The 17,112-nt window shown below is 36.2% G+C and overlaps 1 long non-coding RNA gene across 1 annotated transcript; it reads right to left on the reverse strand.

Annotated features, from left to right (window-relative positions):
- Positions 1-9,735: 9,735 nt before the first annotated feature.
- Positions 9,736-15,886, reverse strand: LOC148268800 (uncharacterized). Its single transcript, XR_015817032.1, has 3 exons — positions 15,459-15,886; positions 15,271-15,371; positions 9,736-9,991 (listed from the first exon to the last, which is right to left on the reverse strand). It is a non-coding gene; the product is annotated as an uncharacterized LOC148268800 (long non-coding RNA).
- Between the last annotated feature and the right edge of the window lie 1,226 nt (positions 15,887-17,112).

Here is a 17,112-nt window from a genome sequence, read left to right on the forward strand (position 1 = left end):
AAACTTTTAATTTTTATATTAATAGTTGTTATTCGGGTATTTGATAAACCAAGTGTAGGCAATGCAAAGAAAAAAAATGAATGGAACTTGAAAACCTCAAGGAAACTAATAAAAGTAAAAGATACTTGGAAGAGTGAAGTATGATAATTTTATATTTTAACGTTAACTTAATTTGATTTACTCAATTTTTTTGTCTAGTTTTTTTATTCATGATGAAAAAAGCTTATTTTAAAATATATATTTTTTTGAAAATTATTCCTTCATGATTTCTTGTGTGAAATTATTTTAAATGAGTTATGAAATTACCAAGATTTGGAAGTTCTCAAAAAATGTAAACTATAATTTAATGTGACATAACACGTTACATATAAAAAAAATATACTAAGAAGTGTTATAGATATGTAATATGACATAGTATAATAAATAGCAAAAATATGTTTAGAAGTGTTACAATTATAAGATGTTAGGAGTGTACAACATCCAACCTGGATTGAAAAAAATCGAAACCAGCTGTTCATTCGGACTAGGTTGAACCAACTTAACTATAGTCCGATCTTCAATTTTCAATCTATGAGACAGAACTTTCTAGCCCATACTAGTGTCCTTCCGACCTAGTCCTAGTATGGACTAGATTAATAAAAAATTATTTTAAAAAAGCGTATATTATATATAAATGTTAAAACTTTCCAAAAGCTAATAAATTTCCCTATCTTCTTCCTTCCTTTTTGCACTGTAGCCACTAGCCAGCCACCTCCTTTCCTCTTCTTCATCGTGTTACCAAGTATGCACACGCACAATCACACCTCGCTCATGACTCTGCTTTCTCCTTCGATGCCGATCTAGTGGATGTAATGTAAGAAAATTTAATACAGAAGTTAATTTGTCTAATTCTATTGAATTCAACCTATCTTAAGAAAAAATAAAAAATTAGAATTACATATCATTCAAAAATGACACAATCATAGTGTGATTGAGCAACCTCTTTAATAAAATTTTTAATTCTCTAACTCACTTCTTCACTTTATCAAACTATTATGTACATATATTTTAGAACTTTAGTTGATGGAAGCGTACTATGAAAGGGGAATATGTACTCCTTTTATAGATAAAAGAAGAAAACAAAATACATTCACAATAATTGAATGTGTAGATAAATATTTTTCTGTAATAATTATTATATTTTAATTCTCATAAAAATATGATAATTATGTAATTATATTCTCAAAATATATAATAATTATATTTTATTTTTAAAGTTACTGACTCCACAAAGACATATTTTTTTATTACGATTATCTATTATTTAAGCGTACTTTTAGTTGGCTCCAACCATTATAAGTAGATGAGAAAAATAAAATATTAGGTTAATGGACCATCCACTTAATTACTGGAATTAACATTCTCCTATTTGATCCACTAAACCGATTATGAAAACTATAATAATATATATACATTTTCTGCTAAAGTATATTTCTTGATAAATGAATTTAATACATGATCATGATAAAATCAGTTAATAAGTCCAAAATTACTATACTATAATATTAAAATAATTTAAATTATAAATGTGAATCATAACGGTCACATGACTTAATATCATATTTCGTTATATGCACCACATATTAATAACCCTTATTAATTCAATCCATAATGTCAAAACAACCTCTATAATTTGTCTTGTTAAGACATTTTTTATTGTTTAAATACTAAAATTGTGCACCCATAATTAAAAAATAGGAAAGACCAAAAACAAAATTTAATGCGCAAAATATCAATTACAGAACCACTAAAATATCCATTGTCATATACATTATGGATTACTCAAAAGACTCATCTTTATAAATATTCTACATATGTCTTTAGACATACTCCTTTAGTCAATGGATAAACAATCATAAGTGTGCTACTAATATTTTAATTGACACTTGTTGTTTCTAAACTCTTTCTATAATAATTAAGTACTTTAAATCTATGTGTTTAGATATATTGGAATATTTGCCATTCTTAGAAAAAAAAAACAACTAGGTGTTATTATAAAATATTTTTAGTGGCTTGACAACAGAGTCAGACAATACCAAACCCTGAGGTAAAATTCCACAATCACAAAGGATGACTTCAGTCTTCAAAACATGCTATTAACTTGGCGTCCATTGTGGATGAGGCAATAATGAACTGCTTTATACTATTCCACGAGATAGCCTCATTTGCTAGCATAAAGACAAAACTTAAATTAAATTTTAAGCTATCACGATAATCAACATAATTTGAGTATGATAATCTAATCACTTCTAATTGTTCTAATCTTTTATATGTGACCATATAATCCTTTGTCTCTTGGAGGTACCTCATAACCTTCTTTGCAACTTTTCAGTATTCAAGTCTTGGATCACTTCGGATCATTCCTAATATACCAACAACATAGTTGATATCTGGTCTAGTACAATTTGGGTGTACATCAAAATTCCCACAGTAGATGCATAAGGAATCCTCTTCATCTGTTCCCTTTCTAAGTTATTCATTATGCATTGACTTTTACTTAATTTATCACCCTTCATAATGGGTATAACACTGGCTGAACATAATTGCATATTAAATCTGTCTAAAATTCTGTTAATATATCTTTTATGAGGAAAACTTAACAATCATTGAGATTGATATTTGAAGATTTGTATTCCAATAACATAGGTTGCCTCACTCATATCAACCATCTGAAAGTTTTCAAAGAAATACTTCTTGGTTTCGTATAACAAACCAAGATCTCTACTAGGTAGCAAAATATCATCCATATATATATATGTATATATATCAGAAATATAAACTTGCTCACATTAAGTTTTTAAATATATGCACTGATCAATAGTATTTTTCTTAACTTCGAAAGATGTAATGGTATCATTAAACTTTATGTGCCATTGTCAATAAGCTTGTTTAAGACAATAAATTGATTTTTTAATTTGCAAACTAGGTGTTCTTTTCCTTTCTTTGTGAACCCTTCAAGTTGCTCATATAGATACTTTCATCCAAATTCCCATTTAAGAAAATAGTTTTCACATTCATTTGATGTAACTCTAAATCAAAATATACTATAAGTGCCATAATGATTCTAAAAGAGTCTTTTTTTAGAAACTAGAAAGAAGGTATCCTATAATCTATACCTTCATTTTTAGTGAAATCTTTAATCACTAGTCTGACTTTAAATCATTCGATATTACCTCTAGCACTTCGCTTAGTTTTGAAGACCCATTTACAACCGATACTTTGACAATTATAAGACAATTCAACAAGATCCCCGACACTGTTATGGTCCATAGATTTCAACTCTTCTTTCATAGTTTCTATTTATTAAAATCATCACTTTTCATGGCTTGTGAAAATATAATTGGATTTTTTCTTATCCCAATATCAAAATCATATTCTTGTAAATATATCATATAATCATTTATATGTCAGATTTCCTTTCCATTTGAGATCTTTTTAAAGACATTGATTAAGATTTTTCTACAATATTTTCAATGGTGATATCTTCTTGTGGAAACGACCATTTCCATTATGTAGCTCTTTTCTTGTAACTTGCTGAGAAGGTTGAGTAATAATTATTTCTTAAGGCAAAAAGGGTGGTGGGATGTCCACTATTTTTCTCAAGGTTTACTTTTCTTAGTTCATCACTCCCACTAATTTCGTCATTCTATAAGAATTTGATATTACTAGTTTCAACTATTATTGTACTATGGCTAGAGCAGTAAAATCTATACCATTTAGACTTATCTGGATAGCCAATGAAATATCTAGATATTTTTTTTGAATCTAGTTTTTTCTCATGAGGATTGAATATTCTTACCTCTGCTGGACAACCCCATAAAAAAGTTTCGTACCAGTTCATAACTCGAAAAGAGTTACACGAATTGTCTTACTAAAAACTCTGTTCAAGATATAGATTATGGTTTTTAATGCTTCACCCCATAAAGAAGTAGATATAGAAGAGTAACTCATTATACTCCTAACTATTTCCATTAAAGTACGATTACACCTTTTCAGTAACATCATTCTGCTATGGTGTACTTGGCATCGTGTATTGAGCATGAATACCATGCTTTTATAAGAATTTGGCAAAGAGTCCATGATTTTGTCCTAACTCATCATATTTACCACAGTATTCACCACATCGATTTGGTCTCATAATTTTAACCTTTCTATTTAATTGTCTCTCAATCTTTGTAATGTACACCTCAAAGATGTCAATGACTTGAGACTTATCATGTACTAGATATATATAACTATACTGAGGTAGATCATCTATAAGAATGATAAAATATCTCTATAGTGAAACAAGGAATGAAGAGTGGTCCACAAATATCCATATCAATTATCTCAAGAAGCTCATTAATTTTTGTGGGAACTTTCTTTGTATGCTTAATTTGCTTTCTTTTTATGCAATTTACACATACTTAGAAATCAATGAAGTCGAGATTTTGTAAAATTCCATCCTTCACTAATCTATCAATTCTTTCTCTAGAGATATGTTGTGATATCCCAAGTGCTAATTAAGACAAATGGGTGTCAGATACAGATTCAGAATAAGGAGTGCATGATAAAATTTATGTAGTGGAATCAAACCATAAAAAATATCTTACAAATATATATAATGTTCCAAATACATACATAAACTGAGGCCAAAAATGGATACAAAATACAAAACATAAGGGCCACTTCTTTCACTATATTATTGGATTCATTAGAGTGCGGAAACAGTCATGCACTCAGACTTGTGGATCCACGGGATCTTCATAGACTTTAAAGGGTAGATTTGTCGTGCGCGCTGTGCGCACGCCCTGCGATCACTTTACGCACATGCGCACGTGCACAGTGCCATGCACTCGCACGGGCAAACCGCCCTCTAGCGAGATTTTTCTTGCAGGCAATTTTTCCTGTTTTGCCGTTTTTTAATTTTTTTCTAAATTTTTCTTTTAATTCAAAATAAAATAAAATAATTTAAAAAACATAAAAAATAAAATAAAATATAAATATAAATTAATAAAAATAAAAATTAATTAAAATCACGAATCACGAGTAATGTTAAACAACGCAATTGATTAAGTTTAAAGTGGCCTTGATTAAGTTTAAAGTGGCCAAAGGCCTGAATAAATAGAGTTTCCAAATTATTTCAACACAATGATGAACAGGATACATTCCTCCCACCATAAAAAAATTTGGTCCCTAATTTGTCTCAAATAAGTCTGTATACTTTTTCTAATTTCGTCCTCCAATTCCCATGTCGCTTCTTTCAGAGTATGATCCTGCCATCGTACCTTCACCATGGGGATCGTCTTGTTACGTAAGAATTTATCAATCCACCCAAGAATTTCCATAGGAACCTCCTCATAGGTCTTATCGGCATGTACTGTACCTCATCACGAGGAATAACATGAGAAGGATCAAGGTGGTAACTCTTGAGCATCGAGACATGAAAGATATCATGCAAACCTGCGAATTCTCAACATAGAGTGAGGCGGTATGCTACGGGTCCAATGCACTCGATGATTGAAAAAAGTCCCACATAACGAGGGTTCAACTTTTCTCTCTTCCCAAACCTCATCTTGCCTTTGTAGAGGTACTTTTAAGAAAACTTGATCTCCCACGGCAAACTCCAAGGGTCACCTACGATTATAGGCTTAGCTCTTTTGGCAGTTTTGGGCAGTTGTCGAATTCTTGCGGATGATTGCGACATTCTCTGTGGTCTCCTGAATGAAGTCTGCTCCTAAGTGGCACTGGTTCCTGACTTCACTCCAGCAAGTAGGGGAACGACAAGGACTTCCACACAAAGCTTCATATGGAGCCATGCCGATGCTAGAATGATAACTGTTATTATAAGAAATTCACAAATAGGAAGATACTCATACCAGTTATTATCAAAGTCGAGAATACAAGCATGTAACATGTCTTCTAATGTCTGCATCGTACGCTCTAACTGACTATCCGTCTGAGGATGATAAGCGATGTTGAAGTACAACCCAGACTCCAGAGCTTTTTGGAAGCTGTTCCAAAAGTGAGAAGTGAACTAGGGGTCGCAGTCGGATACAATGGGTGAGGAAACTCCATGAAGTCGAACAATCTCATCAATATATAGGCAGGCTAACTTACTAGTGGAGACCGTGGTTCGAACAGGCAGGAAATGGGAAGTCTTGGTTAGCCTATCCATAGCAACCCAAATGATATTTTAACCAGAACAAATCCTAGGCAATCCGATGACAAAATCCATATTCACGTGCTCCTATTTCCAATCGGGAATCGAAAGATCCTATAGCAAGCCACCAAGTCTTTGATGTTATGTTTTTATCCGTTGACAAGTAAGGCATCGGGAGATGTAGTCAACTATATCCTTCTTCATTCCTAGCCATCAATATTGTCATTTCAAGTCCTGATATATTTTGGTACTCCTGGGATGAATGGATAACTTGGACGCATGGGCGGTCTTGAGTTCATTTATACATACATCAATGGGGACCAAATTCGATTATATAATCTGAACAGTCCGCCATCAGAGATCCTAAAATCAGGAGATTTGTCAGCCCCAAATTCTTAATGAGTTTTAGGTCCATGACCTGTGCTTCTCAAATCTTCATAAAGAGATCCGGTAGTGCTAAGATTTGGGCGAGATAGGTGCCTTTGCCATAATAGCTAAGGTGGAGTGATTGTATGGTGTCCATCATCTTCCAATTAGAGGTCATGGTTTGAGCTAGCACAACAGGTTCTTTTTGACTTAGGACATCAGCAACTACATTCTCTATCCCGGGGTGATAAATAATCTAGTAATCGTAATCCTTTAGGAGATCCATCCAATGTTTTTGCCTTGTGTTTAATTCCCGTTGAGAAAAGATGTACTTGAGACTCTTATGGTCAGTGTAGATTTTAAAAGTCTGACCATACTGGTAATGCCACCATATCTTTAGGGTGAAGATAATGGTTGCCAACTCCAAGTCGTGGGTAGGGTAGTTCTGTTTATGAACTTTGAGTTATTGGGATCCAAAGGCGACTACTCTACCATACTGCTTCAAGACACAACCCAAACCAATATGAGATGCATCACAGTAAATATGGAATCTCCCTATATCATAAGGGACGATTAACACATGAGCAGAGGTGAGACGGTGCTTTGGTTCTATGAATCTTTCACTGCACTCATAATTCTAAACGAAGGGTACTCCCTTTCTGATGAGTCAGTCATAGCGGTAATAATCTTGACAAATCCGTCAATGAATCGATGGTAGTAGCCTATTAAACTGAGAAAACTATGTACCTCGGCCACATTGGTGGGCGGACTCTAGCTGATCACCGATTCCACCTTGGACAAGTCTATAGAAACTCCTTCACTTGAGATTATATGACCGAGAAAAGAAACTCGATCCAACCAAAAGGTGCACTTACTTGGTTTCACATCCAGTTGGTTTTGGTGGAGAGTCTCCAACACTTCAACCAAATACACAATACATTCCTCATGGCTTTTGGATTACACTAGAATGTCATCAATAAAAACGATGACGTACCGATCTATTGCATGCTAGAAAATTGGTTCATTAGGTCTATGAAGGTTGTAGGGGCATTGGTCAATCCGAATGGCATCACCTTAAACTCGTATAAACCATATCTGCACCAAAGGTAGTTTTTGAAATATATTCTTCATTAACTCTCAACTGGTGATACCTGATCCTAAGATTGATCTTAGATAAGACCGTGGTTCTTTACAGTTGATCGAAGATATTGTTGATCCAGGGTAAGGGGTATTTGCTTTTAAAGGTCACTTGGTTAAGTTCTTTGTAGTCCACTCAGAGTCAGAGGGTGCCAACCTTCTTCTTTATGAACAACACTGGAGTGCTCCAAGGGGAATGACTAGGGCGAATGAATTTCTGGGTGATAAAATCAAAAAGCTGATATTCCAACTCTATTAACTTAGTACAACTTATGCAATATGCAGGCTTCGAGATCAGCTGAGTTCTAGGCAATAATTCAATCAGGAACTCTACCTCACATGGGGGAGGTAGACTAAGGAGTTTGATGGGAAAGACATCCAAAAAATTGCAAACAATTAGTATGGAACACACAACAGGGTCAGTGTCCATATTCCTGTTCATTCAATTGTTAGAAAAATGATAACAACAACTTTTATTTCTTTTTCGGGGATCATAAGGTTATAATTTTACTTTCACAGTCTATTATAGCTCTATACTTTTTCAACCAATTCATTCCTAATATAACATCAAATCCTATAAAATCTAATAGTATTAGGTTTACACATACCTCTATCCCTGAAGTTTTTATCTTATAGTCCTTATATACACAATGAGCCTCTAGTAGTCTTCTAGATAGAGTTTCCAACACTAGTGTTTTTTCTAAAGTTTCTGGTCTAAAGTCTAGATTACAAGCAAATGCATAGGAAATAAAAGAGTGAATTGCACCAGTATCAATCAAAGCCTTGAAAAAAGTATTATGAATAGAAAGCATACCTTGGATGAGGATAGGAGTGGGAAGGACATCATATTCATCTAAGTGATACACTCGACCTTGTGTTACGGGTCAGGCTATATCCTTTGTTCACTGAGGGTAGTCTTTTATAGGGTACTGGGTGCTTCCGCATCGATAGCAGGCGTTATTGATACACCGACAGGGCAGGTCACCATGCGAGCAACCATAATGCTGACAAGGTTGGTTAGCTAGGGTAGGTGGAGCTATAGGTGGGGGCAAGGCAGGAGGAAAGGCAATTCTGGTTCGTTTGTCTGGAGGGTTACTTATTGGGTCAGGCAATCATTTTCTAAATTGTTGGGCACGAACTCAGGCAAAGCGTTAGTGCTTAATCGAGATAAGATTTTTGGCCAACTGGGCATATTCAAGCACCTCTGCATACAAACTAGGTATCAGCATTGCGACTCGGTCATAAATGTCAGCACGAAAGCCTTTGAAAAACTTTCTAACTTTTCTGCTTTTAGAGGTGACCATCAAAGGGGCAAACCTAGACAGTTGAACAAAACGAGCTACATATTGGGCTACAGACAAGCTTCCTTGGCGAAGGTCCTGGAATTCCTTCTTTTTTTTTTCCCGAACATAAGCAAGGAAGAAGTTATCAAAGAAAGCGTCCATAAAAACTTCCCTAGTAGTGGGGGGTAGTCAGGACTTCTTTTTTAAGTCGCCACTAGTGTTTGACTTCATCGTTTGACATGAAAGCTACAAAAGGGACTTTTTGTTCTTCGGTTAGGTCTAGTACAGAGAAGAGCTTCTCTATTTATAGGATCCAGGCTTCAGTTACTAAAGGATTAAGACCACCTTCAAAGTATGGGGGGTTAAGTTTCCTAAACTCCGCTACATTGTGAGAAATAGACTGATCTATGTTTCAGAATTCAGGGGCAGGGGGTGGAAAAGGGTTGGTCTGGTTCTGTCCTATGGCTGCAATTAATCCTTGAATGGCTCGAAAAAGTTTTACAAATTCAGCCCTCGTCGGATGATCTAGGGGTTCAGGTCATTCAGTACGCTTTACGAATGGTCTTCCCTGCATCATTCCTATATAAAAAAGGAAGACACGAGTTGGAGGTTTAATATTTGAAAAGAGGACATTTTTCTTTCCTAGGTACTCTAAAAGGTTCATCTACCCTACGTCTCAGTGCAAGGGATTTGTTCTGCGAAATTCTGTTTTGATACCATCTGTGACATCTCAAGTACTAATTAAGAAAAATGGGTGTTAGATACAGATTCAGAATAATGAGTGCATGATAAACTTTATACAGCAGAATCAAACCATAACAAATCCCTTACAAATATATATAATGTTCCAAATACATACATAAATTGAGGCCAGAGTAGTTGCAATATACAAAACATAATGGCCACTTCTTTCACTATGCTGTTGGATTCATCAGAGTGCGAGAACAGTCATGCACTGAGACTTGTAGACGAGATCCTCATAGACTTCCAAGGGTAGGTCTACCTGCGATTCCTCATTTTCATCCTAATCTGGGGGGGCCATGGAAAGAGTAAGTTCCATATGCTCAGTAAAGAAAACAGTATTAAATTAACATCGTATGATTTCAAAAATTTATTATTTTATCTTACCGTTGAACTTTCTCGTTTACCTATCTCACTATTATGAAAATAATTTATTTGTTAAGAAAATGATACATTAGCACAAAAAAACAAATATACATCATGTCAGATAATAAAAAAAAATGAAATAAATTATGAAATGCACAAAGTTTTCGTATCATGCTTCGCGAAGTTGTTACAAACTTCCATCTCTGAGGGTAGATACAGATTTCAAACTATTCGAGTGGGATGACCAGATCAGATACAGATACAGCAATTTGCTCAGGCCCACTTCCGGCTAGATAAACCATTATACGATCTATGACTACGGTCGTACCAACCATAGTGGTCCTAATATATATCTATAGTCACGACTTAATCAGCTACAGGTGACCCCTACAGATAATGTGGTACCACGCTTGTCAGAGGGCACGCCGTCATCTACTGAGAACGGTCCTCTTACGTCTTTCCAAACTAGATAGGGGGGAAACAGATACCCCGAAGGGCAAGGAGAACAGATACTCCTCAGAGATAAAAAGCCTAACGAGACACTTGATGCAATATGCATGATACACTACGAACCATACAGGCTTTATTCCACTTTTCTCTTTTTCTTTACTTTTATACTTTTTAATGTTACCAATTACATATTATTTTTATTACATGCAAATTCATCAAGTGTCTGTAATTCACATAGCATACTTGAAAACCAGAACAATTTGACTCATCTGAACATAGAGGCATACAAAATAGGCAAAATAACAATCATATTAAATTCGTTTATCTAAAAATATTCCTTAAGACGTCGAAAGAAATATTAGATTCATTACTGAAACTTCGATGATTTCTTTTTCACTATTTTCCTTTCTTTCTCTTCTTCTCTCACTAATCTACTATCTCTCTCTTTCTCTCTCTAAACCTTTGAAAAATGGAAGAAATGGAAGTGTGGAGAGGAATAGAAAGGGGAGTGTAATTTATAGAATTTCAGAATCGTTGGATTCGCGACAAGTGGTGAAATCCGATGAAGAGAGAGAAAAAGAGATGCTCGACATGAAAAACGAGGGATGAGGGCCTCCTCTACCAGTAGTGGTGGCGCGCTGCCGAAGGCAGCGGCAGTGCACTGTTCGAAGTGATTGTGCTCCGATCGGTGCGCTGCAGGCACAGAGGCCTACTGCCGTGCATGTAATGGCTAGCTTGCGGGTATGCAGGCCCTGTGCGCACAGGCCTGCTGCGCGGACGGCGCGCGCACAGTGTGTGACACCTATCCGTGTGCGAAGTTACGCATGGACGGCCTGCCTGTGCGCGACAGGATGCGTCCACAGGTCCTGACCCCACGTCGTGCGCGCTGTGCACATGCCCCGTGGTCACTGTGCGTGCATGCGTGCGCACAATGCCTAGCACACGCGTGGGCAAACCACCCTCTTGTAGGATTTTTCTCGCGAGCAATTTTTCCCATTTTGCCGTTTTTGATTTTTTTTCTAATTTTTTAATTTAAAATAAAATAAAATAAAAATAAAAATAAATTAAAATCATGAATCATGAAAATTATTAAACAGCGTAAATTGATTAAGTTCAAAGCGGCCAAAAGCTCGAATAAAGAGAGGTTTTAAATCATTTTAGCACAATGATGGGTAGAGTGTTACATATGCCCTAATATTTTTTGCTACAAGAATGAAGAATTTTCATTAATTAAGTCATGTTTTGAACTAATATTTGGATGCAGGCTAACTAAAGCTTGTTCAAATTCTTGATTCAGAAAAATTTTATGTAAACAGTCATATAAAATATCAAAACCAACTGTCATTGATTGAAACACCAAACTTAGTTTTTTACAACCAAAATAAACTGAATATCTAAGAACATCTATTTTAGATAGAGAAATTAAATTCCTAAAAATTGAAGATACATAAAAAATATTCAAAAGATCCATCTGATGACTAGTCACTAGTAGCAAGCAATACATACTCACAACTACCGTTATTACTTTCTTTCGGTTTCTAGGTTGTAAGGAATCCCTGCATTAAAATAGTATCATGAGTTATGGCTCCAGACTCAATCCACCAACTATTAGAAGGAACCTCAGCAAGATTTAATTCATAACATATAAAAGAAAGATTTATACATCTCTTTTCGAATCAAGCCTTACATTTATTACATTCCTTATTCACATGACCTTTCTTGCCATAAAAATAGTAATTTAAAGTGAATTTTCCATCATGACTTTGGTTATTCTCCCAAGATCCACACTGTTTCTTTGGTGGAATATTCTTTGCTTTTCTAGATTTGCTTTATTTCATAGCTCCATGAGCTACGACAAGGGAAAAATTATGTCTGTCTTACTTTAATCTCATTTCCTCCTGAATACACTTACTAGTAAACTCATTTATGTTTCACTGCTCATTATTAATGTTATAGTGGATCTTGAATGGAGCAAACTGTGAAGGAAGTGAGTTAACTACAAACTTTACTAAGAAGAACTCATCCATGTTCATACCCAATGCCTTAAATTTTATAGCTTTTTCAGCCATGTTCAGAATGTGTTGTTGAATTTCTTTCTGACAATCATTTTTCTTAGTGGTCAATTTAGTCATTAATGTGCTTGCAAGATACTTATCGACACATTTGAAATGCTTCTCCACATATTTCAGAAGTTTGGAGGCTGTCTCAATTTGAGGGAGTGAGGTCTTGATATTAGTACCAATAGTCATTCTCATAAACATAAAACTAAGTCTATTCGACCTTAACAAAACTTTCAATTATTCCATCTGCTTTGGGGTACAATCATTGGTAGCTTCAGGAGGTTTTTTAGTTATTAAAGCCAGGTCAAGATCTAATACACCTAGTGAGAATTGGACCTTTTCATACCACTATGAAAAATTTGATCAATCAAAAGTTGTTATTCTGAATGCAAGAGAATGCAATGAAGTGAGAACTGTACAAATAGAATAATGCTCACAGTAAAATCTCAAGTATATTTATAAATGATGAACTATTGATATCACTATAGTTTTTTCTTTGGGTAAAACTTTAGCATATATAGTGTTCACTCAAATGGTGTGATATCCCACTACCCAATGGGAAGTGGTGTCCAATATAGAATAGATATGAGTGCAAATATATAAGTACGATGCGGAAGTTCATTCATCCCTTACAAAAATTAATAATGTACTTTACACTTATGAGGCAAAAAATTTATCTAACAAAAATAGATACAGTTCTAGCCACTTTTTCCATTAAGAAAATAGAAATCTTCCAAAACGATGCACACATTCGCACTCAACAAGCTACGAATCCATGAATGGATCCAAACATGCATCAAGGGATAGGTCAAGAGACAGATCTTCTTCTTCAATATCATCTTAGGGGAATGGATTGAGGTGAGTTTTATAAAACTCAATAAGGAAAATAGCATTATAACCATACTCATAATGTCTTAAAAGTTAATTAAGACATATAAGTGAAAATACATTTATTAGTTTAAATACTGTACTTGCATGTTTCAGACTACTAAAAATTTCATAGTAAAAATACTAATATATCTTTCTTAGAATAACATTCACCAATCCATCCCTAACTACATAATCAGATGCATGACAACCCATCATTTATAGCAACTTATAACTAACCGATAACTAGATTAATAAATAAACTAAGTTATCCAAATAAAATGACTCATTTTGGTTCCAATGGTTCAGATCGTTGTGCGAAGTTGTTTGATTTTATATCAAAGGAAGACAAAAGGGATCCCTAACTACCATTGTGAATGGAAGTAACAATTCAATTCAGAAAATAATAATACATTAGTTTTATAGTCACGACATTATTTCACCACTATGATCCCTATAGTCGGTAACGATTAACTCTTGTAGGAGGAAAGGCCAATACAGTGTTCATTCACAGGGTGTTGTTCACTAACAGTGGGTAACAGGTGCATAATAATAACCCGTCCATAATAACTAACAAACAGATTTAGGGTTTTGGGTTGACTTATATTACTGTATTAAGCCAGTACTACCATAACAAAAAACCCTAATTAATTAGACCATTTCAGACTTTTCGAGAATTTTGTACCATTCGGCCTAATAGGCCTATCACTATACTTCTATATCATTTTTGGCCAGTGCCTATCCTGTTCACGGCCCATATGCCCATTCAAATTTGGCCAAACTCGGTTGGTATCCATTAAAACCTTTTTTAGACCCTCAGGCCCTAAAACTCAATTTTGGATCCTATGAGAGTCCATTTTAAATCTCCGGGCTTGGTTAGGCCTAGTGACAGACTTGGGTCTAGTAGAAGCCCATCAGTCAAGTTAAAGGCTCCTTAAAGTCTTCCAAATGACACGGGCCCATTTAATGCAAATCCCTCACTGCATCCGCCAAACAGGCGAGGCAGGGGCTAGCTGTGAGGTGCTCTTGGCACACGAGTGTGGCTGGTAGAGTCACTCAGTCCAGCGTACAGCACGTTTCCGTGCACATGGGTAAACAGGTTGGACACTGTGGGGGTGTCAGGGACTAGCCCTTGTGCATGGGACTGCAAGTCGCCTCGCGTGGGGAACTATGCCTGCATGCTCGCATAACGTGGGTGTCTGCACGCGTGTTTCTGTGGTGCAGCATGCCCGCACGCGCTTGCAATGTAGTGTACTATCAGTATCCTTCACGCAGCATAGTATGCTTGTGCACGCTCTCGCTCGCGCGATGGGTGCTCAGTGGAGTGCACAATCGCGTGTGAACCGTGCATGCTTGGGGATTGGCTTCCGCACTAAGGGCATGCCAAAGCAGTCCCTACATAGGCACACGCATGTCATTTGTGGGCTCCCTTGCAGCACATGAGCACCTGGCGAACATGAGTGCGCTGTTATGTGCAGGCATTGCATGTGCGGGGCCCTGTCTCGACACACGTGTTCCTAGACAGTGGCCCTCGTATGTCTGGCACATCGTGGTGCTTGTGTAGCCACTTTTCTCAGTACCTTGGTGCCCTATTTATCCAACCTTCTTTCAATTAATTCATGTAATTTAAACTCCTCTAAAACCACCACTAAACAAGCTTTCACAATCCTCAAACATTAGACTGAAGCAAATGAAATTTCATCGAACATTTGATACGAAATATTTCCTTTTTAAATTATTTCATGGATGCATATTTAAGACGCCTTTAATCAAAAAAAAAATTCCATCAGGGGTTTGAAAATTCTGCCATATTCCTTACCAACAGCTAAACGGAGTTTGGTTCCAAAAGAGGAAGGGAAAGAGCTGTGGGTTTTAAAGAAAAAAGCCTGCTGCAGCGGCCGGACTTGCAGAACCTTTCTTCTGTAAGCACGAAGAAGAAGGAAATAGAGTTTATGGTGTGCATTAGTTCTGGAAAGAAAAGAAGAATGAGGTAAGTGAGAAGCTTACCGCTCGAAGAATTGAGGAGCAGTTCGGTGATAAGCTTGTTGTAGCGAAACAACTTGATTTTCTCTCGTCTAACTCTCAAGTTTCCTTTTTTTTTCTCTCTCTCTAGTTTTAAAGTTTTATCTCTTCTTTTAAATGGTAAAATGGAAGAATATGAAGATGGCAGTCAAACCTGATCCATCAGATCACATGCAAGCATGTACGACCGTTAATCGACTTAATGGCCGACCCTGCATGGCTTGAAGTTGCCAAGTGTCGATCAATTGCAGTGAATGCGAAGGTAGCCTAGCCGAACAGTGGCTGGTCGGGTGAGTGGACGTGTTTGACCACGTGTATGTAGGCTTGATTGCGTGAGCGAGGGAGTTACCCACGAGGCATGCACACGCCCGCGAGGCATTCCCATGGGCTTTTCCCCCGAGGCTTGCCCGTGAGGTGTCTTTCTTTCCATTTCTTTTGTTTGATTTTTTTTGTTTCCATTTCCAAATTTTAAAATACTCACACACATACATAATTTAAGCCAAATTTAAAAAAAATTGAATAAATTTAAACATAGACATTCAGGTTTTGACTAGAAATTTTGTGGTGTCATAGTCTCCCTTCCTTACAAAATATTTGGTACTCCAAATTTGAAAATTCTAGAATAACTCATGATATTTATCTCACATCTCCTCTTCATGTTCCCAAGTAGCCTCATCGAGGGAGTGGTATTGTCAAACGACCTTGACCATGGGAATCGTCCTGAACCTAAGAACCCTTTGCTGTTGATCAATGATCTCGACTATGTATTATGAGTAGGTCATGTCAAATCACATCGGGAGTTGTTGGTGTGGAATGACATAAGAAGGGTCATGATCGTACTTCTTGAGCATCGAGACATGAAAGACATCATGAAGACCCATAAATTCTTGTGGTAAAGTAAGATGGTAAGCTATAGGATCAGCACATTCTAATATTTCGAAGGGTCCCACAAAGCAAGAACTTAACTTACCTCTATTCCAAAATTACATGTTCCCTTTGGTCGTTAAGACCTTAAGGAAGACACAATCACCTACTACAAATTCTAGGTCATTTTTTTCTATTATTGGCATAGCTCCTTTGTCCACTTTGGGCGGTGATGAGGTTCTCGCGGATGACAGCAATCTTGTCTATTATCTCCTAAATTAGATTGGTTCTCGGAAGATTTCTATTCCCACATTCGTTCCAATAAGTTGGGGATCCTCACGGTCTACCATAAAGTTCTTCTTAAGGGATCATCCCAATACTGGAGTGATAACTGTTGTTGTAAGCAAATTCCACCAGTGGTAGATGCTCGTCCCGTGTACTACCAAAGTTTAGCACACAGGCCCTTAATATATCCTCCAACGTTTGCATAGTTCTTTCAAACTGACCAATAGTTTGAGGATGGTAAGTAGTGCTGAAGTAAAGACTGTACCAAAGGCTTCCTAAAAGCTTATCCAAAATTGAAAGGTGAAATGAGGATCTCTGTTGGATGCCACAGAAACTGGAATACTATAGAGTTTGACAATCTCCTGTATATACAACCCAACCAGCTTGTTGATAGAATCAGTAGTCTTTACTGCTAGGAAATTGGCCAACTTGGTCATTATATCAACTATGACCCATATAACATTATGACTTGAACCAGTTCGTGGTAATC

The sequence above is a fragment of the Carica papaya genome, chromosome 2 (genome assembly GCF_054855325.1).
Source record: "Carica papaya isolate Zhongbai chromosome 2, ASM5485532v1, whole genome shotgun sequence".
Lineage (NCBI taxonomy): Eukaryota > Viridiplantae > Streptophyta > Magnoliopsida > Brassicales > Caricaceae > Carica > Carica papaya.